General features: G+C 35.9%; 1 long non-coding RNA gene across 1 annotated transcript in view; it reads left to right on the top strand.

The window, feature by feature from the left end:
- LOC129747723 (uncharacterized) overlaps positions 1-26,223 on the top strand; it is a 57,921-nt gene extending 31,698 nt beyond the window's left edge. The window contains exons 2-3 of the long non-coding RNA XR_008737561.1: positions 25,324-25,434; positions 25,612-26,223. This is a non-coding gene — a long non-coding RNA (uncharacterized LOC129747723). The remainder of the gene's footprint in view (positions 1-25,323; positions 25,435-25,611) is intronic.
- The last annotated feature ends 1,542 nt before the right edge of the window (positions 26,224-27,765 follow it).

Below are 27,765 nucleotides of genomic sequence, written 5' to 3'. Positions count from 1 at the left end.
CATCGCGAGGGGGTAGAAAAAGGAATAATGTGAAAACCCAAAAAAAAATTAATTAATTGCACGAAAGCTTGTATGCAAAAAAAATGTATACTATAGCATTGCACAAAACCTAAAAATCAAGTTAGTTTTATCGAAAATTTCAATGAAATCAAGAAAACAAAAGGTGAAATAACTCAAATCTTCCAAAATTTGTTTTTTGGTCTTGTAATTTTTTTTATACTTGATTTTTTTTCGAAATGTACATAAAATACTTCAAACTTTATTTATTCCCCCTGCAGGTTTTTTTTTTGGAAATTTCGAAGAGGGGGGGGGGGGGGGGGGGGGGTGACAAAAGTAGAAATTGATATTTGTTCCAGCCTATCACTGTTAACAGGCTTTCCGTGAAAACTCATCACTTCCAAGTTCGGAGCATGTCGAAATTTTTTTTCCTTTGTCTTCCGCAGCGATAGGGGGAAGTGTTCCTATATGCGCATATTGGGTAATATGCGCATACAGCCGATTGACGATATGGCTGGAGATTCATCATATCTAATTAGTGCAGTTTGAGAGTAATACGCTTTTAACACATGGCATAAAAAAATTAAATTATTATATAAAGTCGAAAAAATTTAAAAATTCAAACAAGATTTTTGTCAGTTTTGTTATAATATATTGAACTTTAATTATTGTGCATACAGATTCTGTGAACAAAAATTTTAGTGGTTTTTCTTTCTTATTCATCTGGAAATCGGAAATTCAACAAATCGAAGCTTTTGGCAAAGTTGTAAATGATAAGATATTGGAATAAGAGACAGGTTCTGAATGCCCATATCAAGGCAGGTTAAATGCCTATATCAAGAAAAATAGATTAGTCTAATAAATTTTTTACTTTCTATCATTTAAACATGAAATCTACGCTCAAATAACGATCTTACAGCGAAAAAAGAAGAACTTCCTACTGATCCGATAAAAATACAATATGAACAAAATATTACCCTGAAATATGGCCATATGGCATACTTAACTATGTTTCATGCAAAAGAACTAGTGATGTAAAAAATTTCACCAAAATTTCGGCCTTGACGTATGCTTAACATCCGTTTCTACCATTTTCAATTAAATAATATCAAAATATTGCAAGTGGTAATGAAATATAGCTAAAAACATAAATATGCGCATTTAGCCCGCCAGTTTCGGAAATCGGCTATTTTGACTTCTTTCATTATAAAATTATTTTCACAAAAACTGTAAGAGATTTTAACAGAAAAAATGCTTTAACGTATATAAAACAGATGTCCGCTCATGTGCATATAGTTTCCAGACTCCTATCTTTTGGAGTATAGGAGAAAATGAGTGCTTTCCTTAATATGCGCATATAGCCTTCCTCTCCCCTAATTCGTTGTTTATCTAACCCAGGGATAAGCAACCTGCGGCCCGCGGGCCGCATTCGGCCCTCAAGACATGTTTGTGTGGCCCGCGTAGCTTATCTCGAATTATATTTATATTTTTTTCTACGAAAGATTGTTTATTATCATTAAACAGCAGTCCCTACTGAATCAAAAATAATGAATACTTGTGCTTATTTGCAGTTGCATTAGCCCCATAATCATTCAGATTGTTCTGTTTCAATATCTGTAGATCTGTGATTCAACCCAAAAAGTTTGTAACGACCATTAAGGAAAACAGCAATTTTGGTGCCTATGTTTCAATAACTGATTTTGTTAAATTTTGGCGTCCTGAATTCAAAACATTTCACAGATTTTGTCAATCATTTCTGGTTTCGGTGGTATGGCGTGTGGAAATTTAAAAATTGATCAGTTTTTGGTAAAATCGATCTTTTATAACTGATAAACCAATAAACTTCACAATAACCAAAAGCTGATTTTGAATCAATTTACTATCCTCCATTCAATCAAGGTCTCAGATATTGCCAAGATATTCTTGTAAGAGAGATACAACGCTTTCAAAAAATTGAATTCTACAATTTATAGAAAATCCAAAAAAATAAGATAAAAACTTCTTCTGACCTCATTTCAGAAAGTTATTGAAAATTGGATATTACTGATTTTAACTCATTCAACAACTTTGTTGAACACTGCGAAATGATTTTACTAATGTTTCTTAAAATATAAATATTCAATTTAGTTTAATTTTGGAAAAAATAACAAAAAGAAAACTTCCTTAATTTCTTTTTTAGAATTCAAAATAACTCGCAATCTTTGGGAAGGTTGATCATTGAGTCAATAAGTACCGTAATCCGGGGTAAGATTGATCACTTTTTTCAATATTTTTCGAATATTCTTTCTGTTAAGAGGAATGTTGCATGTTTAATATTTTTTAAAACCAGTACTGGGCTCCTACGAACGTAAAACATGGTTGCAGAAATTTATTAGACTTTTTTAAATTTGATTTAAAAATCGATTTAGTCTCTGTTCAGAATTTGATGCTTTGGGGTGACATTGATCAGTCTCTATTATGACGGTTTCATCGAGTTTTCTTGATCATAAAAAATACAAAAAACCATAATAATAAAATTGTAAATGCTTGTGCATCAATTTGACCTAATTTTTAACTTTTTCTTTAAAAACATTTAAAATCTAAAAAAGAACACTGATGCTGCATACATTTAGGGGCAAAAGTTATAACGATTGCTAAATAGTTTTAGCTTCAAAATACAAATGAAATTTTACCTTCACACGTTCTTCTAGGCTCACCCACTATTACCATTTTCATTTTTTCTTCAAAGTTAACCATTTGATAGGGTTCATAGCCATTTTTCCAATACGGGCTTACTCTTGGAAAACGTCCTTTATTTTAAATATAAAAAGTTTTCACTAAATGCCGATAAAAATAGCACTACAACTACACAAATACAAAGAAAAAAAGTTGTTCTTTCACATTCAACAACTCGTTTGCTTCTAAATGCTTTTTGGAATCATCAGGGGAGTTGTTTGTTTGCGAGCCTTGGAAAAGATAGATATTTTAAGATTTTGAAATAACATTTTTACTAGCAGAAAACAAATTTCAAATACAAACCAAATTTTGCCTATTTGATACTCAATTAATAGGCTTTCAAACGTAGAAAACAGTTTTCAAAAATTCAAATTATAGACTTAGTTATTGATGATTATTTGGCACAATTTCATGTTGATCATAGCTACCCCGGTGATCAATGTTACCCCGTTTTACGGTATTTGTTTTTTACAGTTTTGTCAAATAAGAATACAAATTGAATTAATTATTATTTACCTTTTTAAAAGTTATTTCGAAAACTAGAGCTGACAAAAGAGCTCATTGAATATTTGGATTCAGCGCCCCCGAATAAGTCAAAATCAATTCTGAGATTCCTTGCACCTCGGAAAATTGTGAATTTCGTTGTTTTGCTCGTTGTGGTGCTAATTTAAGAAACTTCATTGGCAAATCATGCCAAACATCGCCTGAACAATCCACATTACCAAAGTCATAAGATTTTCATGTTTCAGCCTTCGAAGACTTATCCCAGAGATATTTAAATCAAACTATCTGAGAAAATTAATGAAATCTGTAAAAAAATATCTAGAATCAAAAATTTAAACTGTAACATTGACAAACAAATCTGGATAAAAATCTGTGAAATTATGAATTTTTCATAATTTTTAAAACTCGCTCAATATCTCATTGCAATAATTCATACGGAACTTCAAATTAAAAAATAATCACCGTTTCAAGAAAAAAAACTGAAACTTTACGACAAAATTTATAAAAATTGTAAAAAAAAAAATTTTAAAAATAGGCACAGAAAAAAATCGCTATGATTAAGTGCCATGAAACTTTTCAATGGAAGTGATGACGAATCATCGCATTTGTTCGAACAAAAACAGGGTATTCTCAGAAAACGATTTAAATCTTTTTATGATCCATAGAAAGACTTTCAACATTTTTCGTTTTTAATAATGAAAAGGGAAGCAAATGATGTTTCCCTTTTGTCAAAAAGAATTTTCGCTTAACATTTCAAATCAATTCAAACATTATGGATCTCTAATCAAGATTAGTGGTTATTCAATTTCGGCTGATCTAATCACCTTATATTTAAAAAAAAATGTTTATGCAAGTACAGGACTTCGTTTTATTCATCCTTTTTCAATTTTAAACTTGGTAAAAATTTGTCTTTAAAAAAAATACGTAAAGCATTGCAAACTATTTTTACCTGAATGTTGTTTTTCATGCGGCCTGCCGAAAGAATTTCAAATGAGTAACCAAGCAAACAATCTCGCCTCAACCTTCAGTCAAATGAAGCGTTGGAATAATCATAGTCGCCTTCAGAGCCCATCGTCGTCTTTTTGACTGTGACGGAATAATGTTTAGATAAAAAAAAAACATCTTAAGACGACGCCGAAAAACACAAGTTTCGTTATGGTCCTGAAAAAAAAATTTGAAAACAACATAGTTTCCGTTTTCGGAGATCAGTCCAGGATAGTTCAAGACCGGGACATTTTCGAACGTAGCATCAACAGTCACGGCCGATGAGAATTTGCTAAGGACTAGAAGGACAATATCGACTATGCGCAAAAAATTTTCTTTTATAATCTATATATATAAAAATGAATTTCTGTCTGTCTGTCTGTCTGTCTGTCTGTCTGTCTGTTCCCTATAGACTCGGAAACTACCCAAGTAACAATTTTAGCTTTATTATGGACAGCATAATGTCGTTTGGACCATAGCATTAATCTTCATAAAAAGCTAAAGCACATTCTATAACATCACCTGGACTCTAATAAAGCCAAAATCAGGCTATTTGGCCCTATCCTAGGAACGTCATCATGACCAACCATTGTTAGTCATCAATATTGGTCACCAAAGCTTTTGAAAAGCTAACATATAAAACATGTTAGAAATTTTTGTTTTTTTCGGTTCTGTGAGTTCTCGGAGTTTTTTTTTTTTTTATTTTTTCCAGCAACCGTAATGGTTGATGAATGATGATTGCATTATTCAGATATGATCTGGTAAAATTAATAGCTAAAAAACCAATGTTTTACCCATATAATGAGCGTCTTTTCTACTGCCAGTCAAGATTTTAGGTAAAATGTATATGAAATAGTATCTTAAAATAAATGCGCCTCGTCAAATCTGATGGTCAATCATGATGGGATTGATGGAAAAAAGGCCTGAAAAAATATTTTTTAATGCTTGCATTGTGAATCCATCAACATGGCGTCATTTTGTACCCTTCGATTTTGCAACCAACATGGCGTGAGTCAATTCATAGTTTTATTATGGTTTAATGATGACCCCAAAAAGCTACGATTTGACGTTTCTCTCGCAAGCCAACCAATTACACGCTAAGGTTGAGTTCCTCATTTCTGAGTTGTTAATCATTAGTACAGTAAATGAGGACAGACTTTTTGAATGAAAAGGGATTGGTTTTCAATGACCCGTGGAATAAATCATGAGTTGAAGTCAAATTTCGTTGTCTGACGCCATCTTGAAATCCAAGATGGCGGCTTCCGCTGAACTTTAAAATGGTGTAAATGACTTGAACTCGCATGAAACCCCAACAAAATGGGTATCGGGTGAAAGGGCTAAACGAGTAGAAGTCGAATTTCGCTATCCGACGCCATCTTGAAATCCAAGATGGCGGCATCCGCTCAACTTTTAATGCTTAATGCTGACAAAAAGTCGCATTAAACCACCACTATACGAGTGATGTCGATTTTTTCTTTCCGACGCCATCTTGGAATCCAAGATGGCAGCTTCCACTGAATTTAAAATGCTGTTAATCAATGAAAATCGCTTGAACGCAACTTTTTTTCACGTAATACTACATTAAAACTACTATTTTAAAACAATTTAGATCATTTTAAATCACTTTTATTATTTTTTCATTATGTTTCTAATGCATTTAGAACTTTTCTTGTTTTGTTTATAGTTTTTGATTTTTTTGCCATTTATGTAATTCTTTTATTCCTATCATGCTATTATGTCTAAATTGTATTGGTCTTATTCTAGCGAAAACTATAAGGTTATGTTGTTTCTGTTAACCGTCTGATTTTGGCACATGTGCCAAATTCGATGTTGCCAAAATCGAATGTTGCCAAAAATGAACGGGGTCTGTATTGTGGTGGTTTTTGTGGGATTTTCAGTCACTTACAGATTTTCAGAGAAACGCGAAAAGAGATATTTGACTTCTATCATTTAGCCTTAGCACCCAATACAATATATTTGGGAGTTTCATGCTATTTTCATTCATTTACAGTATTTTTAAGTTCAGCTGAAGCCACCATCCTGGATTTCAAGATAGCGTCAGAATGCAAAAATAAACTTTTTATAGCTTATCCCAATTGACAAATACCCATATTTTGGAGGTTTCATGCGATATTCAATGATTTAGAGCATTTTTTAAGTTTATAGAAAGCTGGCATCTTGGATTTCAAGATGGCGTAAGATAGCAATATTCGACTTCTACTCGTTAAGCCCTTTCACCCACTACCAATTTGGGTTTCATGTCATTTTAAGTCATTCACTACATTTTAAAGTTTAGCGGAAGCCGCCGGATTTAAGATGGCAACAGGCAACGAAATTTGACTTCTACCCGTTTATTACTTTCACCTTATAACCATATTGTGAAGGTTTCACGATATTTTCAGTAATTTACAGCTTTGAAAATAAAAGCGAAGCCGCCATCTTGAATTAATGATGGTGTCAAGCATTTTTTTCCTACTATTTGGGCCCTTTCACTCAATACCTATATTGTAAAGATATTCATCCCAGCAAACATTTTTGTAGGTATATTTCTCAACAACTTTGTTATACGTTTGATATACATTATAGAATGATCGTATAAAACACGAAAAAACAGCATTTACCTACCAAAGTGGAGGCAATATACATACAAATTTTCAACTTCTGGCTAAAGCGATAAGAGTATACGATTTCGACACCATATTCATACATACTGAAAGAATGCAAGAGAGCACAAGTTTTTTCTCTCAACGTATGCGAACTGTTGCCAGCGACAATTTTTGCTGACTCTGTCATTGGGTAATTCTTGCAAATATACCATCTGATTTTTAGCAATCTGGTTGCACTGCTGTTCGCAAAGAGAACAACAAAGCTGTTCTCTCTTTTGACCCACGCGTACAGGAACGAATTCGTCTTCAAAATCTGCAAACATGGCAGACTTTTTATCATATACGATTTAAACCATTCAATACGACTTCGAGTTACGATTTTTACGACATTTTACTTGCGTTAGTTGGAATTACGATTCGCAGTAACGTTTTTAATGACTTGAGTTATCATTTTTAATGCGATTTCATGTTTGCTGGGATACCACTTTCGGTGATTTCAAGTTTTCAAAGATGTATTTTTTTAATTTAAACTCAAAACCAACACGCATAACTTACCAAAAATGTGTAAAAATGGGAGTTCCAATTCAAATATGTGCTATCTAATCTGAGCGTGTCCTGTTTTGACATTTTGATCGAGAACTGTCACTAAGTTTTATGGCGGTTTAATAATCAGGCACTGAGTGCTATTATAGAACATGCAAAAGAAAGCTTGGAGCAAACTTCTAAGTTTGTGTTTTATTATAGTTTAAAAAAAGCATTCATAACTCTTTCAAAATAACTAAAACAGTATGTTTAATAAAAGTTTTATTAGCGTTTTCAAAACCATCTGAAAACATATGGTCGAAAAAAAATATAAGCATTCTGCATGACCATAATAAAACCGTCATAAAAAAAATGCCATAATTAAACCATAATAAAACTTCCTAATGCTAGTTGGCATAATCTGTGTTACTCGGGTACTGAGCCGATTTGCGTGAAACTTAGCAGGTGAGGGTATTGGAGGCAGGAGAAGGTTCTTATTATGGTTTGAGAGTCTTCATGAGAGAGGGAGGGGCCTCCCAGACAAAAGACAATTTTTTGCATAACTCGAGAACCAATCAAGCAAATGGTTTCAAATTTGGCATGGGGTGGTATCTGGGAACGAGGAATATTTCTATTTATATAAGGTACCTCTCCCTCCTCTCAGTGGGATGATAGGAAGGGGGGAGGGGGGCTACCTTACAATTTTTCATATAATTCGAAAACTAATCAAGATATTAGAACCAAATTTGGCATGGGAAGGTATTTGGATACGAAAAATATTTCAATGATTATTTGAGATCCCTCCCTCTTACCAAAGGAGGGAGGTGCCTCTTATATAACTTTCTACATAACTCGAAAACTGATTAAACAAATGGAGCCAAATTTGGCATGGCAGGATATTTGGATACGAAAAATATTTATATGATTATTAAAGACCCCTCCCTCTTTCCAGTAAAGAGATATAAAGAGGTGTAGCAGTATCGATTTTGCGGAAACTTATTTGACCTAAACACCCCTAGCACTCATAAAATTGTATCGATAAAGTATCGATTTTTCGGTTCATTTTGCTTGAGCATCCCTAGCACGCTCTCAGTTATTTTTAGATTGCGACTACTCAGAGAGTTTGCACTTCGCAACACCAGTCGCTCAGTGACGTCATATAAATCTTTAGGGAAACCCAAATCCGCTCTTCTTGCGAGTCACTCAATGACGTAAAACCCACCGCCCAAGGGAATTCCAGGTATGACGTCACCAAGGAACGGGCATTTAAATGAGATTTTTTTTTTCTGCAACTGGGGTGTGATCGCTTAGCGCATGTTTGGATGAAGCCTGTAATCACCAGCTGATTGGTGCTTGCCCGGTCATTAACCCCATCACGGGGATAGTATGATTGTATTGGTGTACCGAGGTTTTCGATATCGCCCCACCCGAACTCTTACACCCGAGAACGAACCCTCGGATGTATGAAAAGGAAAGGTTTAGGTAAGAAGACATTTTCTTCTTCGGGAAATTTCGTAATTATTAGTTCGCTAATAATTACGCAATTCCGGTCCCGAAGATCAATAGCTCATTTGATCTGACGGCTAATGCGATCCCTTGACCACTTTTCCTTTGACTGTGAAGTAGGCAGGATCGGTTTTAATTTTGTATTTCGCGCGTGACATAGTATAAAAAGGTACTAAAAATTGAAGAAACCACGTTTTCAACAATTTAACTTAAGTTGCTATTTTCCCTCAGATCCCTCCGAGTGCAAATAAAAGTGCAGTTAGTTTATTTAGTGCAATTCACGTTTTGAAAAAAGGGTAATTGGTTTGTCGATATTGTGCATATTGGGTATTTTTCTAAATCGAATTTCGAAACAGATTGCTGGAGGTACCGATCTACCTACAACCCGAACACGACGGTCCAAGGGAAGATTATTCACGCCGAGCGAACGCTATCATCGAACCAACCAACATCTCGTGGTACGTTTCGTCCGACGAGCACACCGTAGATCGGCGAAGCGGCATACGCGTGGCGGCCACCCAGGAGTTATCATTTCACCCCATTGGAGAACCCAGGACAACTTTTCCGGAAAACCATCCAAATTCCGGGGAAATATCAGGTTTGAGCAGCCAACCGAGTGAGTACTCAGCAAAAATTGAACCCCTTCGTCATTTATTCCTCTCCCATATAGATTGGTCTGCAGCCTTCCATTCACAAGCCTGCCACCACAGCTCAGTTGGTTCGGTCAGTGCTTAAGTTCTCGTTACCCCAGTAACCTCGAGGTCACGAGTTCGAATCTCGATTTTTGGAATCTTTTATTTTTAAATGCTCAGCGATTAAGAGCAGCCTGGTTGAGGCGTGCGCGCACATGAATGATGATGATTGAAATTCGATAATTAATCACCAACAACCAACCAACCAACCGACCAACCAAACAAACCAAACCCCAAATTGCACACATGATTTAAATGAGAATTTCCTAGGAATAATTCGATTAATTTGGCCAAGTAAAACGTCCTAAAACTGCACTCTTGAACAAATTCTGAGGGAAAACAAATAGCCAGACAGCGCTTGCGAGCGCTGAGCGTTAGAGGGAAAACCCGAACGAAAATGTAAGGTAGCAGAGTAGGGAAATCCTGAATCCAAAAATGTAAACCCCCACTAACAACCAAAACCACCATCAATTTTTATGGCTAATAGAGCTCGTTTATGAAGAACATTTGATGTAGTTTTTCTTTGGTGACTTTTGTTGGAGTGTTGAAGACATCGTTTTTTCCGGTTCCGTAATTCTTTTACTGGAAGTCTAGGTTGACTTCCGTTGTTTTTTTGCCCCTTTCCTGCCTTCTACGCTATCTTAGCAAACTTGTACGGGGAAAGTGGGTCGGTTGAAGAAAGTCTAAGGAACTTGTTTTCTTATTTAGTTAGTGTTTTCGAGACCAACTTAGGATTTGTCTTCTTATCTTGGTTTTCTCCGGTAATTATTTGGGGATATTTGATTGAGGGTCAACGGATTGAGGAACGGTAGGGTGATCGGTAATCAAGGGCCAGACAGAATACACCCACCCTATTGATGGGTCTCTTAGCCGGGCACGCACCAAACAGGGGGATGATCTCTTCGGAGTGGCGCATTTAAATCATCCGCTAAGCACCTCGATTACACCCACGCCCGACTGCCTCCCGTTGCAGTTGGCGCAGTCGGCTAGCTCAGTCGGTAGAGCATGAGACTCTTAATCTCAGGGTCGTGGGTTCGGGCCCCACGTTGGGCGCCACTGCAACGGGAGGCTGTAATGCTTAGCGGATGATTTAAATGCCCGTTCCTTGGTGACGTCATACCTGGAATTCCCTTGGGCGGTGGGTTTTACGTCATTGAGTGACTCGCAAGAAGAGCGGATTTGGGTTTCCCTAAAGATTTATATGACGTCACTGAGCGACTGGTGTTGCGAAGTGCAAACTCTCTGAGTAGTCGCAATCTAAAAATAACTGAGAGCGTGCTAGGGATGCTCAAGCAAAATGAACCGAAAAATCGATACTTTATCGATACAATTTTATGAGTGCTAGGGGTGTTTAGGTAAAATAAGTTTCCGCAAAATCGATACTGCTACAGAGGAAAGGGGCCTCTTTTATAATTTTTTAAATAACTCAAAAACTAATTAAACAAATGGAAACAAATTTGGCATGGGCGGGTATTTGGAAACGTGATGTTCTAATGATTGTTTGAAACCCCTTCCTTCTTCCAGCGGGAAGAAAGGTAAGCGGGAGGGGAGTTCATACAATTTTTACTGCATAACTCGAGAAATACAACAGAAAATGGAACCAAATTTTACATGGACCGATATTTGGGTACGAGAAATGCTTCTATGAATATTTGGTATCCCTCACTCCTTCAAAGGGGTGGATGAAAAGGGGGAGGAGAGGTCTCCCTTACAATTTCCATATTTGGCATGTGAGTTTATTTGAATACGAGAAATGTTTCTATTATAAATTGAAGCCCAACCTTTTTTCAGCAGAAAGATTTAAAAGAGAAACGGGGAGCTTCCATACAAATTTTTGCGTAACTCGAGAATTAATCGAGCAAATGAAATAAAATTTGGCATCAAAAAGTATTTGAGTACGAAAAATACTTTTATGAATATTAAGTTCTCACCCCTCCATTCAGTGGGGAGAACGGAAGGGGGTGGTACTTCCGTTCAAGTTTATGCATAACTCAAGAATTTACTACGCAAATAAAACCAAATTTGGCATGAGATGGTATTTCAATACGAGAAATGTGTCTATGTTTAGTGCAGTAGAAGGATGCAATTGGAATCATAGGAAGGGAAAAGGAAAGCTTATATTTAATGTTTTTTTTAAATCCGGAAAATGGACAAAAATGCCAACAAAACAATAAAAATTTGAATAATATCTGAAAATAACATTTGATTTTGAAAGGTGTAGCAAAGCACACCGGGTCAGCTAGTTATCTATATAAAAATTCCTTTACAATATTGTAATTCCGCAATTGGTAGTATGTTTTTAATCCGAATTTCATTTGTTTTCGACGCTGACAAATCGCCCAACAAGCAATCCATAACACAAATTTTTTCGAATCATATATAAAATGCTTTGAACCGACGCCATCAACTTGCTTTGACGACCGTCGATTGAAAAATAACATCCGTCACGCAAACAGAAATCCATGACGATAGTCATGGAAGCTTGACTAGTAGTCAAATGAGATCTGAAACGTGATGGTGATGAAAAATCAGCAACCATGTCAACTATGATGTATGAAAAATGTATGCTCTGTATATCCATTAAAGAGGTTGCAAAAATTCAATGCTAATTTAGCAAGTCTCTGTGCTGAAAATTCGCTGAAAAGTGTAACTGTAACAAAGATGATATGGTTGAAAAAGCACTACTGGCCCAAAGACTCGAGCTCTCAAGCTAAATGATTCACATTCAAACAATTAATAACATTTTTGGAACTTTCAAACTATTGAATATTTCATCCCAAAAAAAATATAGTGAGAATCGAACCCACTCGACAGCTCATCTCGGCTTGCCATTCCGATATCTTACCCAGTGAACCATCTGAGTCGGTTTACAAAAGGAGCTTTCAACCACTTCTGAATGCATAATTTATAAATTCTTATCATTTCCTGCCATATTATACCATGGCCAATTTGAATTTTCATAGTTTCTTAGAACAATTTATGTCCTAACCCAAAAGTCCGTAATTTTCTGGAAGAAATGACAAAAGTCTTGACGTCTGGAAACCTAAACAAATTTCTGGCAGAAGTTCAAAAAGTCTGGAAGATCCAGACAAAATCTGAAAGTTTGACATCATTGGTGGGAATGGGAAACTAGAAACTGTTTTCTATTGCCGGCCGGTTTACATTCACATGCACTGCTCATCTTGGCTGGTGGTTTTTGCCGTCGGTTGGAAACAAAGATTGTTTTGTTTTTCTAATGCCGGTTAACATACCCACAGCGCTTGGTACATCATTCGATTATATCCTTGCTGGCTGATTGTTTCCATCCTGCTTTGTCTTGTGATAGGATATGGGGTAGGTGTTTTATTTGTTTTTTTTTATTCAGACATATACAATGCGATTGCGCTTGGAGGACAATGCCAGTTATTTAAAAGCTTGTTAATGCCGGTCCGATCTTATACCGATGATTCCACCTCCAATGAAGTTCATTATTGGGGTAAAAAACAGCCGTGAGCCAAAATTTGGTCACCCATGGTCAAGACATATTTGGCAGCGACCAGTTTTTGACCAGTTTGTAATTAAATAACATCAAATCTGTGTTCAACAGAATGAGACACCTTAGCATGACTGTAAACTGTTTGTTGAATATTTTTCACCGTATTGTATTGGATAAAACTTTTGAGTAAACTTTCATTTGAACTTACATGGAAGATTTTATGAGAAAAACTCAACGCCTTTCGTTTTATACCAAAAAATATGAATTATCACTAACATCTAAACACAGAATCTTCACCACGATTAATGAAAGCAAAAACCTGGCACAGTCCTCCTTCAATTCTCATATAATTATCCGCAGCATAAAAAAATGTTCACCTCTGTTTCCATTTCCCAACATTTACCGGCAAAATTTCCATCTAGAAACAAACTCGCGAAAACCCCCTGAGTCATGATGGAAAAATTCTGTAAACACAATGGAAGAGGAAATAAAAACACACCGGCTAATAATAATAATAAACCATTTCCTTCGCATCAACCTCCGCACTTCTTTTTGTCACTGGCGCACGGGAGCAACGATTTTTTACATCATTTCTTTCCGTCAACATTGATTTGCTCCTCGGGGCCATTATCTGAAGATTTGCGCTGTCGTTTTTAGTCGGATATCGTCGTTCTTTTCTTTCATTTTCACAAACACTCACGTCCTGGTTTGTGTCTTTTATCTTTCATCGTTTTCAAAAACACAAAAGAAACAATACGGTCTGGGATGGGTTGCCAGTTTCTCTGTTTAGAATTTTGCTTAAAATCAAATTTTCATTCAATTTTTACATTTTTTTTTCTTTTCAAAATAAGAATCATATGCAGACATTTTTGTTTCTGAGCAAGGATTGTATTTTTAAATAATCCTCCTGAGAAAATTTCATAAAATTGCGAAATAAGCATCACTGTTCGGTAGATTTAAGAACATTTACCCAACGGAAGCTTCCGAAGCTGACATACCTACACCTTCTTATTTGCTTATGCAAAAATAGCAAACAAAAACCAAAGCCAATTGGACAAAATAGAAAAAGCAAAAAACTCTTTTATCTGCGATGAAATTCTCATAAATCGGGGAGGACTCTCGTCATCATCAACGAAAACCACAACAGCAGTAGCATCAACCAAAAGCAGCAACAAGAAGAAATTTTTCGCTTATTTTCTTGCCATTGGTAAATATACAAAAGGAAAATCGGGTGGAAAGGACCGAAATAATACATCAACAAACAAGAAGTCAGCTGCTTCGTTCATTGTTGTTGCTGAAGCCATTGATGATGATGTTGATAGTAATGATGGCAATGGCGATGGCTCCGATGAAAATGGCGATGATGGTGATGATGATGGCAGTCGGTGGTTAGCTTTGTGGGGAATGGAAACATGAGATTGACGTCGAAATATAATGGAACCATTATTCAAGCTGGTTGGGTAAAAGTTCAAACGGAGGATATATTTTAAATAAGCCTTTTTGGGCAAAAAAAAAAATCATTTTTGCAGAAACAGAAGCAGAAGGGAACGGAGGCACTCCGATTTTGTGTGTGTGGTTTAAGATTTCAACGGAATCTCGCTTGCCTTTGAAGTGGCTTTGTGAGGTTGGTTTTCGGTGTCTATTTTGGGAGCTTGATTTTGAGCACGATCTTTTAACAATCCAATTAGACGGATGAAAATAGGTAATCATTGAAGATTTTCTTCTGAACTTTAACGAGGTCGATGCTTAGACGTTGAATCATTGTCAAAAATTATCGGGTTGCACTACGTGCGATGTCTTAACATTTTCGTAATAATTCTGTCCAACTTTCAAAGGCCAAAACTTCTAATTGAGATAGAATTTCAACTTAAGAAGCTTTCTGAAGAACAGTTGGAGATTTGGTAAAGGTCCGAAATAATTTTGCATACAAACGATATCTCCGTTTTTTTATATATATTTTCAAATTGAGAACTAGGTAAGCAAAACGAAATTCGCTTCAGCATTTTTGCAGCGTTTTTTAAGTTTCGACAAAAAACTGAGTAGTTTTTTAAAAGAGTTGTAATTGTTTAAGTAAACATTCATGTTACAACCAAACAAAACCAACAAAACTGATGATTCATATAAACATGTAAAAGGCTTAAGACCGCTGCAAAAAATGACTTTTTACTCTCATATGTTTTTTGATGCCTTTTGGGTCACCAAGCATCAGTTTAGAATTTCAGATGTTTTGGTTGATTCCTCAGTTAACGCAACGCGTTTAGATTTTGTAGGGAAATTTGTATGGAAGGAGATATTTATGCGCTTTAATTCATCAAAAAAAAAAATCAAATAAGCTGGAAATACAGTTAGTCTTTAATTTTTGGTTTTGACTTTTCCTAAGCTTCATTCTCTGCTAACATGACAAGCGGCTAAGCAATTCATGAAAAAAGTTAAAACCATTTAAAAATTTAAAAAAATTTGAATCCATTGAAAAATATTAAAAATGGCAGATTCTGCTTGTGTGAGTTTTTAATAGTTTTATGAAATGGTTTTGCAAAGGTATGTGGCATAATTGCATTCAATTATTCAATTCAATTATTCCGACTTCCATTTATTTAACTTCCAAGCAACATTGTTGCAGGATGATTTAACTCATAGAGCATAATGCATATTTGACAGAATCTACTTTGATTTATTTGAGTCCAATAAAATGTTTATGAACGGATATTTTACAAACATCCATTTCTGCTTTTGATGCATTTGAACCAAACCATTGTATTAATATTGGCTGTACATTTTTCTGCTTCGACCAACGCTTTTTTAAAAGTGGAACAATGAAAGTCTTGTTGAATTTCCTTAAGATAAACATGCTGAGTACCGATCGTACACCATGCATACCATGCTGTACGTTCCGATCGTTTTATGATCCACTTGAGGACGATCGCTCGAATGCGCGATCGCATGATTGGTTACAAAGACACTTTTTGATGTTTATAAATAATTGAATCGCTCGAATGCGCGACCATAAGATTGGTTACAAAGTTTACAAATAATTGGTCTTCGACCGAACCGATCAATGTGGTGCTCCAGACTTCTGTCTTGATAAACAATTTCTTTACACTAACACGTACTTATAAGTTTATAAAAACCTCTTGAACTGAAATAAAGAAGTCAATCCGTGACTGAGTGAAAACGAGTACACATCGTGTTTCCATCGCGATAGCCTTCTCCGAAAATCCCCCACAGGTAATTTAAATCAATAAATTCTCTTACTATGAAAATTAATTTTTTGAGATTTTTATCCTTATCCTACGATAACACATAAGTTACCTAAGCAGCCAAAAAAGCCAAATTTTAAAAAATAATGTATAACATCAACCTTTTCTGGAATACAAGTTAGGTTTGTGTTTGTGCCTTGTTCACACGAATTCAATTTAGGAACATTTTTCATCTAAAGTTTTCCTAGAACTTTCAGCACATCTCTGGCGTTTTTGAATGAAAAATGTTTTCCCATTCAAATTTTCATATAAAATTTAAACTCGCTGCACAAATTCAGTTGCATTGGATTGCTTTTACTGGTAGCAAAACCATCCAAAAAAAAGCTATAGGAGTTGTAAAAATTTAGGAATTTGAAATTTTCATACAAAGCTTGCAGCGGTGTAATAAAGCATGCTCAGTTAGATGAAATTTGCAAACCTATTTAATGAAAAACTTTTTTTAAGTTTAAAAAAATTAAATGATCATTTCAAGAAGCAAAATTCGCTGGTCGGTGATTGAATTAGAGCAATTTGATATTTGAACGACTTTTTACATTATTTGGTGACCATTTTTTTCCCATTACATTTTTAACTTGAACAATGCATACACGAAGATGTTGAAACTCGCCGTTTGGTTCGGATCCTTCAGCAAGCAAACGCTTTTACGGGCAGCAGAAGATTCTGGTGCTCCGCCGTTGAAACCAAAACATTGTTTGTTTTGGTGCCCACTTGTTCCATGCAATTCCCAACTGCGAACCATGGTTAATCTAGTATGGTGGTCTCACATAGGTGGGGGTGAAACGCAGCCAAAATTTGACAGGTGGCTGCTGGCTGGCTGGGATGCCATGTGCTCTGATTTTTGTAAAACACGGAGTTTTGGCAATCATCAAGATATGGCAGAGACAAAGATTTCGCCTTGATTTTTGCAAATATAATCCACAGAAGCGGAAAAATTCTTCCTGCTGAATTCCGGGTTGGTAAGCAAAGCTGAAAGACTTTTTTTTCTTATTATAGAGACTTTCAGCCTTGGGCTGGTTCGTCTCTTTCTAAGCGCACATCTTTCGAAGTAATGATGGCTAGCATCTCACAAATGCTAAAACCACCAGACCACAGAAAGTGTACTATGTATGCCATGACCGGGATTCGATCTCATGAACTTTGGCGTAGATGACTTGAACTCTAACCACTACGCCAAAGCTGCTGGCGAAAGCTGAAAGACGTTGGACCAATAGACAACAGTGCCAGTTTGGTCGGTAGCAGTGAGTAACATTAATCATCTATTACTTATAACAAAATTATGCTCATTCAACACTATTTTCTTCCAAGAGCTTTCTGGAAGTAGCAGAAAGTCACGGAATCGGATAGTATGACGAGGTATGTCATTCCATAGTCCGAGAAGCGGCTGGCCTTCCTGCAGGAACATCTGATCTTCATCTGCGAATCGACAGCTGCTTCAGGAGGACCCCCGCCTGTTGCCATATCTGCTCCAGAAGATCCTATCGAATAATCCGGATCTGATGGGTATTATTTTTGAAAACCAGATGGAGTTTGGAGCCTTTTGAACGAGAGAACCGATGAGTGGAAGAGTGGTGGAGGGAGCGGCGTCAGCGGCTTGTTTCGAATAAAATGAATTCATTGAATTCTGCTATCATTTTTTTTTTATTTCCGGAAGTCTGTTCAAATAAAATAAAATAAACTAAAACCCAATTTGATTTTAAATCTTTTAATTTTTGATCTGCGACATGCACAGACATACATAGACTTTTTTTCCAAATTTCTCTGATTTTCAATCTCAAACACCTGGCATCCCTGGACCGCCTTTTTCGTAAACACTTCAGCCAGTTGTCAAATCTTTTTTTCAATATGCGATTTGGAATGTAAGACCACCTTACTAGATTCATCATGTTGCGAAAAATAGAACTGATGACTACTGGTTACATCTGATGATTGTTAGCACAATAGAGTATTTCCTAAAATAGATTGTGGTAGGGTAGCTTTTTGTTTTTGTTTTGAAAAATGTAAACACCAACTGGTCGCCATTTTGATCTTTGATGATAAGCATTGTCCAATACTTTCTTTTAAAATCTTCTATAATTAAAAGCATCAACGTACCTTCATGTCTGAATTTGTTATGAATTAAAAATTAATTAAATATAGAATTTATATTCTCCTCACCATGGTGCGCTTGCAAAACCACAATAATTGCATTGCCAATTTTATTTCGTTACTATATGGTCATTGAACATGCGTAATGTTGTTGTTATGTTTACCCTACCACGATATGCCGAGAAATTGTAAACATCACACGATAAAGCGAAAGTACTCAAGTTAGGTTCATGGTAACGCAACAGTGTTGCCAGATATTCTGAGTGGTTAGCTTAGAATATCACACACAATTAAGAATATTAATAAGTGAGTGATAATCACTTCAGTGTATTTATGTAACTGGCTATCGCTTGTATTATAAGTAGTTATTTAAGAAATGGACGAACAGAACGAATAGAGGCCAACTAGGAATGTATAGTTGAATCTATTTTATTTATAGTTGAATACCTTAAATCAATCTTACGATTGTTTTTAAATAAACCATATTCACAGTTGAATCCATTTTACTCATAGTTGATTACGTAAAGTTAATCATCAGGTAGTTGTTGAGTCAATAATATTTATAGTTGTATGCGAAAAAATCAACTATGGTTGGATGATTCGTATAACCAACTGAAATAATTAAAACAACTGTCGCCTTTTTTTCACTGTGTTGGCCAACTAATGTGTGCTGGTAGATACAACTCTATCTCAACATCCACTTCACAGTTGTTTGTCTGTGCTGAACAAAAAATTGGTTCCGTCAACTGGGGCACCATGCAATACTTTTAAAATCCAATGACTTCTTAAAACTCATTGTCCACAGAAAACAATACCGCTTGCACATCAAACGTTTAAAGGTTGATGGGACACCAAATTATTGGTTTTACTATTTATTCTTAAATAAACAAAAACATGCGATTTTCACCCTTATAAGAAAAAGGGGTAAGTGCAACAAACTTTGTTCTTAAATGAAAAATAAAACGAAAACTTTAGAAAATTTATAGTCCTTGATATATTTGTGATGTCATAACGAATAGAGCACCAATTGCGGTAATATTTTCTGTCAAAAATATTTTTGAAGTAAAAAATTATGAGGTGCTGCATAAATTCAGGAATAAAAAACACTACAAAATTCTTCAACTTGAAATCATAAAAAAATAATATTTGGATGAATGAAATACTTGTGTGGTAGTCTATTGAACGATGATGTAACATAAAGCTGTATACTGTGAGAGTGTTAGTTATGTCCCATCGCTCTCCCGATCACTGCTTGATTGTATAAGCGTTTGCCGCTCGTAGGGCATCATTCAGTTGTTAACATTGCGGGAGATAAGACGTGTGTTGTTTGTTGGGTGATTCCTTGTGAAGGGCCATTTTGCATATTGGCGACCGTGGCAGGTTTTGCTTTTGTTTACCGACGAGGCAAAATCTAAAGAACAAGATTTTCACCTTCTAGGAATCACTCAACTTGCAACAAGTAATACTTGATAGTAAATCAATTCTCTGTAGCGCTAGCGCTATTTCTTTTTTGTTGATTGTGAGTAGTGGTGCGGTATCGAAACGACAACGAAGACGTAAAATAGAGCGCACAATCAAAGTGTCAGTGTGTGAACCTTGTTTTTTGGTTTGTTGATGTCACTTTAGTGTAAGTATCGTGTAGTATTGAGCTCGGGACGAGCAATTGAAATATGACTGCATGCTAGCTCGGGACGAGCACTGATAGAGAAAAAGATTTTAAGCTCGGGACGAGCACTGATAAAAAAAAAGATTTTGAGCTCGGGACGAGCACTAATGAAAAAAAGATTTTAAGCTCGGGACGAGCACTGATAAAAAAAAAGAGTTAAAGCTCGGGACGAGCACTGATAAAAATAAAAAGATTTTAAGCTCGGGACGAGCACTGATAAAAAAAAAAAAAAGATTTTAAGCTCGGGACGAGCACTAATAAAAAAAAGATTTTAAGCTCGGGACGAGCAATTGAAATATGACTGCATGCTAGCTCGGGACGAGCACTGATAGAGAAAAAGATTTTAAGCTCGGGACGAGCACTGATAAAAAAAAAAGATTTTGAGCTCGGGACGAGCACTAATGAAAAAAAGATTTTAAGCTCGGGACGAGCACTGATAAAAAAAAGAGTTAAAGCTCGGGACGAGCACTGATAAAAATAAAAAGATTTTAAGCTCGGGACGAGCACTGATAAAAAAAAAAAAAGATTTTAAGCTCGGGACGAGCACTAATAAAAAAAAGATTTTAAGCTCGGGACGAGCACTGATAAAAAAAAGAGTTTAAGCTCGGGACGAGCACTGATAAAAATAAAAAGATTTTGAGCTCGGGACGAGCACTAATGAAAAAAAGGATTTTAAGCTCGGGACGAGCACTGATAAAAAAAAAAAGAAAAGATTTTAAGCTCGGGACGAGCACTAATAAAAAAAAAAGATTTTAAGCTCGGGACGAGCACTAATAAAAAAAAAGAGTTTAAGCTCGGGACGAGCACTGATAAAAATAAAAAGATTTTAAGCTCGGGACGAGCACTGATAAAAAAAAAAAGATTTTAAGCTCGGGACGGGCACTAACAAAAAAAAAAGAGTTTAAGCTCGGGACGAGCACTGATATAAAAAAAGATTTTAAGCTCGAGACGAGCACTGATGAAAAAAGATTTTAAGCTCGGGACGAGCCCTGATAAAAAAAAAGATTTTAAGCTCGGGACGAGCATCTGAATGTTTGTGTGTTTATGAGCTCGGCACGAGCAAAAGTAAAATGGAAATTAGCTCGGGACGAGCATCTGATACGAGACATAAACAAAAGACTGATTCCTAGCTCGGGACGAGCTTTTGAATTGTTACATGTTTAATAGCTCGGGACGAGCAGGAATTAAGTGAATTTTATCTAGGGACGAGCATTTTAAAGTTTTCTCGTGACATAACTCGGGACGAGCAAACTGAAATGAATATTAGCTCGGGTTGAGCAGTTGCCAACTTTATGAAAGCTCGGGACGAGCATTTAAAGAAAAAGATTTTGAGCTCTGAACAAGCATTTAAAAAAAAATTTGAGCTCGGGGCTAGCATTAAAAAGAGAAAAAAAAATTTCGAGCTCAAGACGAGTTTTAATACAAAAAGATCTTGAGCGGGACGAGCACAGGGATGTTTGTTTGTTATCTGTTGTCGATAGTTTGGGACGAGTAGGAAGAAAGTGATTGTAAATATGTTTAATGTTTAAGTATGATAGCTCGGGACGAGCATTTATGAAATGATTATTTGTCCAGAATGAGCCAGTAAAACATTCCTTTGAGTGATTGCTTGCGGCACGAATTCAACGATATTTCTTTTTCGCTCGAGACCAGCAGCGATGAAAAAAATGGCTGAAGTTTCAAAGCTATTGAGAACTCGGGGCAGCAGATGTAAGTGTTGGTAATTCGAATGTCCACACAATAGCTCACCTGCAGGTGGTCTAATCGACGCATTCACACACAAACACACTCACTGCTTATGTGGGCAAAGCAAACTTTCTCCCCCCCTTTCGCCAACAGCTAATAAATTGTTTTGTATGTAGCGTTGTGTGCCAGCCGATATTTGCCGGTAGACATTATGATTAGATAAAGAGAACACAAACACAATAAATCGAAATTTTTGTTGATGAGAAATTTAGCGAACGGTCATCCCCCACCCTTATTGTGGCTCTTGTTTTTTCCTTGCTTTTCTCAAACAATTTCAACCGAGCCCCGGTGCTCTTCGTGAGATGCGTTTATTATCGAACGAGCGAGTCCTTCTCAAAATTCACAGATAAATGTTGTCTCTCTTAGTAGCAGCGACGACAGCCAATAACAACGCCGATGCATGGACAACAGAGAGCGACGACGCCAGGAGAACCCTCGACGAGAACGAATCCTGCAAAAACGATGCTGGGAGCGTCGCACCGTCGCGATTCGCGAACGAGCGACATATTTTGGGCAGTTTAAAGACGGGCCGGCATTCAGGCGTTTAGGATAGATGTCTATTTTAAGGCGCGCCCTATTTGCGCATTTCAGCTGGAATGGCATCTTGATATTAAAAGGATATTTCCAAGCGTCGTATCCATTAGCTTGGAAAGTGAAACAGTTAGACAAAATAAATAGTGTACGCAAAAATAGAAAGGTTGATTAACTGGACAGCGACAGCGAATAACAGTACGACGATCGCTAGATAAAGTCCACTGAGGAGGAGCGAAACGCCAAAAGTAGCTCGAAACGTTTGGACCAACTGGCAAGTAATTTCGTTTTTATTTTCGCCGAAAAAAGTCGATGATAACATCAAACAAAAATAGAAAGGAAGTGTCGTCTTTCTTGCGCCTCTTGTGCTGGCATTTGCTCAGCCTTGTTCCTGCCTTAAGTTCGGTAGTTTGTTGATGCAAAATTTGGTGGAGATCTATCAATAGGTTTTTGAAATAGCGTCTATGTAAAGATCAGTCTCCAAAATTTGACTTGCATAAATACCAGTGTTATAAAATGTACTTTGAAAAAAATCTTATTGAACTTTTTAAAAGACGGCTGGAAGTATTTTCGGCCATTGATAGGTTGAGTAACCTGTAACCCAGGATGATTATTTTACATCTTCGGAAGTAGGAGCTATAAGAAAACGTAGGCGCGGTGTGTCAAAAGCTTCTCAATGGTTTTGAAAGTGGAGATGGGAGACCGCTTATCAGTTGAAGGTAGTCAGTTCAAAAGCTGCGTTGTACTCTTAGTGCTGTGAGTTGTGACGTTACTTTAGCTGAGTCGAACCTTTTTCTTCACATTACCCTTTCAAAATGTTACATTGTGCATTACCGTCCTTTAATTACTATGCTCTCTACCGTAGCTCCGAAAACAGAAACTTTCTTTTGGCATATTTAAACTGGGATACAGTAGATTTTGAAATTGAATATCAGATTCACCGGAAAGTTATTCATAACTAAGGTATTACAAACGTATGATGCAACAAACGGTTTGGGTACCGTTTTCAAAACACAAGCTCCTTATCAGATTAGTGCTCATGTTTAAATTAATATCTCGTAATCGGTTTGTTCGGTATTGAAAAAGAATATTTTAAAAAAAATGCTAACTACAAATCTAGTCAAAAATAAAATTAAATTAAACATGGTTATACGGACCCGCGATTACATGCATTCGTTACCTTGGAAATCCAACAAATGTTAAATAAGGCGTACGCAGAAGCCATATTTGTAAAGGAGTAAACTTCATAAGTACCTACATCAAATAATGCACTTCCTTTCTGCATTTATAGAAAAAGCAACAAGTACCATACGTTATACAAAATCTGCATTACTTTCACGAAATTTTAGAGACATAATACTAACATAGACAATGTAAACAGAAACATTGTCAGAGTGTTTATTTTCAGTTGTTAAGTTTTATGGTCAGGTGATAAGATTTCATCCGATGCTTGAGTGCAAAGCTGCAAAACTTGAATGAAAAGCTGTAAAGGTTAAACGATACCAATCATTTGTTAAAAAATAGCCCGTGTATCTCGATACTTTTGTTGTACCTTTTAATGCTATGTTATTACTTCTTGATGAGACATTCAAGAGAATTTGTTCATTTACAGAGCTACTGATACTCAAGGTCAAGATCGAGTGGTTAGGGGTAGTTATTGGCAAATATAGATTAACTCGTCATGCTATGGATGTCCAGCTACCAAGGTTTATTGGCATAAGTAGTTTTGTCCATCTGTAGCTTATATTTCAAGAAAGTTTTTCATCATGAACTGGGATTTGGACCATTCTGACTCGCCTTAAGAGACAGCTTGATTATAGCGATGCTCATGTCTTCTTTGTATATAAGTACTTCTCGAAGTGGAACCAACTGGGTGTATATAAGCGTGGCTGCCAGTTGGCCTAAATTGTAGGTAGTTAAAATGTGATACATACTTCGACATTACGCAAAACCGGAAAGGCAGAAAACAATGTTGACAGCATGACGTTAGTAAATATTATTCCATGGGTTAAAAATTTGAGGCGAAACAATTTTCTTTTTCTTTTTTTCCTGGGAGAAGAGGGGAGATGTGTGGTAGTCTATTGAACGATGATGTAACATAAAGCTGTATACTGTGAGAGTGTTAGTTATGTCCCATCGCTCTCCCGATCACTGCTTGATTGTATAAGCGTTTGCCGCTCGTAGGGCATCATTCAGTTGTTAACATTGCGGGAGATAAGACGTGTGTTGTTTGTTGGGTGATTCCTTGTGAAGGGCCATTTTGCATAATACTAAATTTAACAAACGTGTGAAACAAAACAATATTCCATGATATTGATAAAAAAATATGAGCTTTCAAAAAATATTTTTACACAGTTTTGGTGTAGGATGAAAAATTCAGCATCGAAAAATGTAAAATATTGTTCATCTCTAGATCAATTTTTCAAATTTGCTCTGAGAATAAAAAACTTTAAAAAACTATGTCACGATGTGAAAAATTATGTCATGATAATTTTGTTTTCATTAAATGATAACTTCATAACATTTTATTACAGATAAAATTGAATAAGTGTTGTGGTGTACAAATGTTGCATCTAACCCTGCTATTACATGATGCCTCGTTTGACGGTATTTGATGATAGTGCTTCTAAACAAAATTCTACACCTCATTTCATTTATTCTAACATTCTATCTGTCTATATCCTTCAAATTCTTAAGATGTTCTTACTAAATGAACATCACTTTCCATCGATAAGGCCGATAATTCAAATAACATACATAAATAACAATAATTTATCTTTCTGATAGAAGTTTAAAGCGACGATCACGTTTAATACAATTTGACCACTTTGAATGGGTGCAATTGGGTGACTCTTGAATAGACATTATTATTTGCCTGGTTTTAGTCGGTATATTCAATGAAAAAAATTACGAAAGAAACTGTACAACCCAGTAAGCCGATCTATACAGTTTTTAAATGATACTGATTGAACCAAACTGAACCACAAGATAAAGTAACTAGAAAATAAACAACATACTTTTTTCTCTTTCATTACAGGTCAGTAACAAAAGCCCAAGGAAAAGACTCGATAAAAAAATCGAGTTGAATAGAACATAAATGTCCATCATCACACCTCCTTGACCACGATAATCGTTTCCAGGCAACTAGGTTTGTACATTGGAAGCTAATTTAGCGATCCAACCGCGATAAACCCACAAATCGAGTGGTTTCGTTTCGTTTCGTTCCATTGTTGTTGTTGTCGTTATGTAACCCGTTCTGCCAATCATCAGCGTGTTTGAAATATCTTTTATCGATTTCGCCTTAAAATAAACCATTTTCCACCAGATTTCCCGCAGCTGATAAACCACAATCTGGATTACGCAATAATCGGTGTGCCCCCGGTTGAGCGACGTTTTCACCGCAGAAAAGGTGGAAGAACGAGGGACTCCCACGAAACATAAAAATGGCAGGATACTCCGGCCGCCGTCGTCGTCAGTCGGCAACTTTCTTCTAAAATTGGTTCCGGGATTGGTGGCAGTAAAGAGAAAAAATATCTTTCCGACAGTCAGTGTCGGATTGAGCTTTTGAGGGACCCAGAGAGGCACAAACAAATGTTGTTGGTTAACGAAAATTGATGATTTTAAATGACAAATATCTAGCTCAAATAGCTGTTTCTATTCAACCTGTATACATATCTCAGGTGGCGATGGAAATACCGTGCTAAGTGTTAGTAAATGTTTTTTTTTGTAAACATTGTAACCATGACAATTCGTAACGTCAGTTGCATTTTCAAACAAACAACCAACAGCGAAAACTATGGAGAAAAAAATCATTGCCAATTGCTGTTTAATATTCTCGCCTAGGATACATAAACATCCTGGCAAGTGACGTAGGATTTGATTACCTTTTTACTGTTTGAATAACGAGTTCTGTAATAGTGTGCGTGTTTGTTCATAACCTTCTTTGTACCACATTAGTTTCGATTTACGCAGTACCTAAAAATATAAGAAAAGTTTAAAACTATACCACTGGAAATCAACAAATAACGAACCATAATATAAATGAAACAAATTATGAGTTTTCTACTAAAAAAATTCCGACTTTACCTCCATTTTTTGTTTACATCATATCTTGCTGGGAAATTTTAGTAAATCGTCCCGTCTTTTACAGTTTGTAAAAGCGAGTAATTCCAAGTCTAGATATATTCATGCTTCAAAAAAAAAAAAAAAAAATGATAATTGATCCCGTAGATGAGTTCAGAGCATTTTTAATTAGACTTGGTCCTTTATTCAGGGGTTCTGACTATATTTGGTATTAAAGATTTTTTCACAGTTCATAAGTGTTAGAAAAAAGTCTTCTGAATGTTTATTGAACCCCAAAGTGAAAGCTTTTTTAAAGAAGAAATTTTTGAACTATTTGATTAGGCCGGAACAAATTTTAAATCCTTCTTTTGTCACTCGGAGTTGGTACATCGCAAGGGGGGGGACAATAAAAAATAATGCGAAAAACAAATAAATTGGAATAAATCGCACGAAAGCTTGTATGCAACCAAATTCCATACTCCCTCATTGAACATGACCTATAAATCAAGTACTTTTACTATCGAATAATTCAATAAAATCAAGATTAGAAAAGGTGGAAAAACTCACATCTTCCATAATTTGTATATTGGTCTTGTAATTTTGCGGATATTTGAATTTTTCGTCGAAATTAACATAAAATACTTCAAACTTTATTTTTTCCTTTTCCCCCTTCGGGTTTTTGGAAATTTCGAAGGGGGGGGGGGGGGGGTGACAAAAGAAGAAATTGATATTTGTTCCAGCCTTATTATGGATAAATATTTGTAATCTCGCCTTATATACTTTTTGAACTCTAGGGATCAATCAAACCCAATACCAAACTTTCAGAACACTTTTTCTCAAAAACAGTTAAGGTTTATCGTTGCACAATGGGGAAAAAAGTAATTAAACTGCGAACAAATTCAACATTTTCCCTCCAACATGAACCAAATCTTTTAACATATACTTCCCATTAGTGAAAATGTCCGTAGAATCCATTGGATATAGTTTCAGACGCCCGCACGAACTTACAAACGGAGATATAGTGCACTTTTAACCACTTTTGCTCTTTCATTTTGTAAATAATTCAGAAAACCCCTGATTTGGACAAAAAAATTTCGAATAAAAATAATCTGATCTTGTGTGATTTTCTCGGAGGAATCGAAAGAAGGTTGTTTAAGTCATCGCACTCATCGAGAAATGGAGTAATGACTTTTTTAACCCGCAATTTCTTTACATTTTTAATATAGTTCGGAAAAAGCATGCACAGAATTCAAAATTACTAACCAAATGAGACCTATCTTATGTGATTTTTTCTCAAAAATCGAATGAAGGCTATTCGAGTCACCGAACGCATCGGAAAATAGACTTTTGACTGTTTAACCGTAATTTTCGTTGTTTCTTTAAATAAAGCTTTTCTTGTTTGGATTTGAAATTGTTG

This window comes from Uranotaenia lowii, chromosome 2 (assembly GCF_029784155.1).
Source record: "Uranotaenia lowii strain MFRU-FL chromosome 2, ASM2978415v1, whole genome shotgun sequence".
Taxonomy (NCBI): domain Eukaryota; kingdom Metazoa; phylum Arthropoda; class Insecta; order Diptera; family Culicidae; genus Uranotaenia; species Uranotaenia lowii.
Note: the sequence above shows the minus strand (reverse complement) of the source record. Positions and strands in the feature narration are given on the sequence as shown.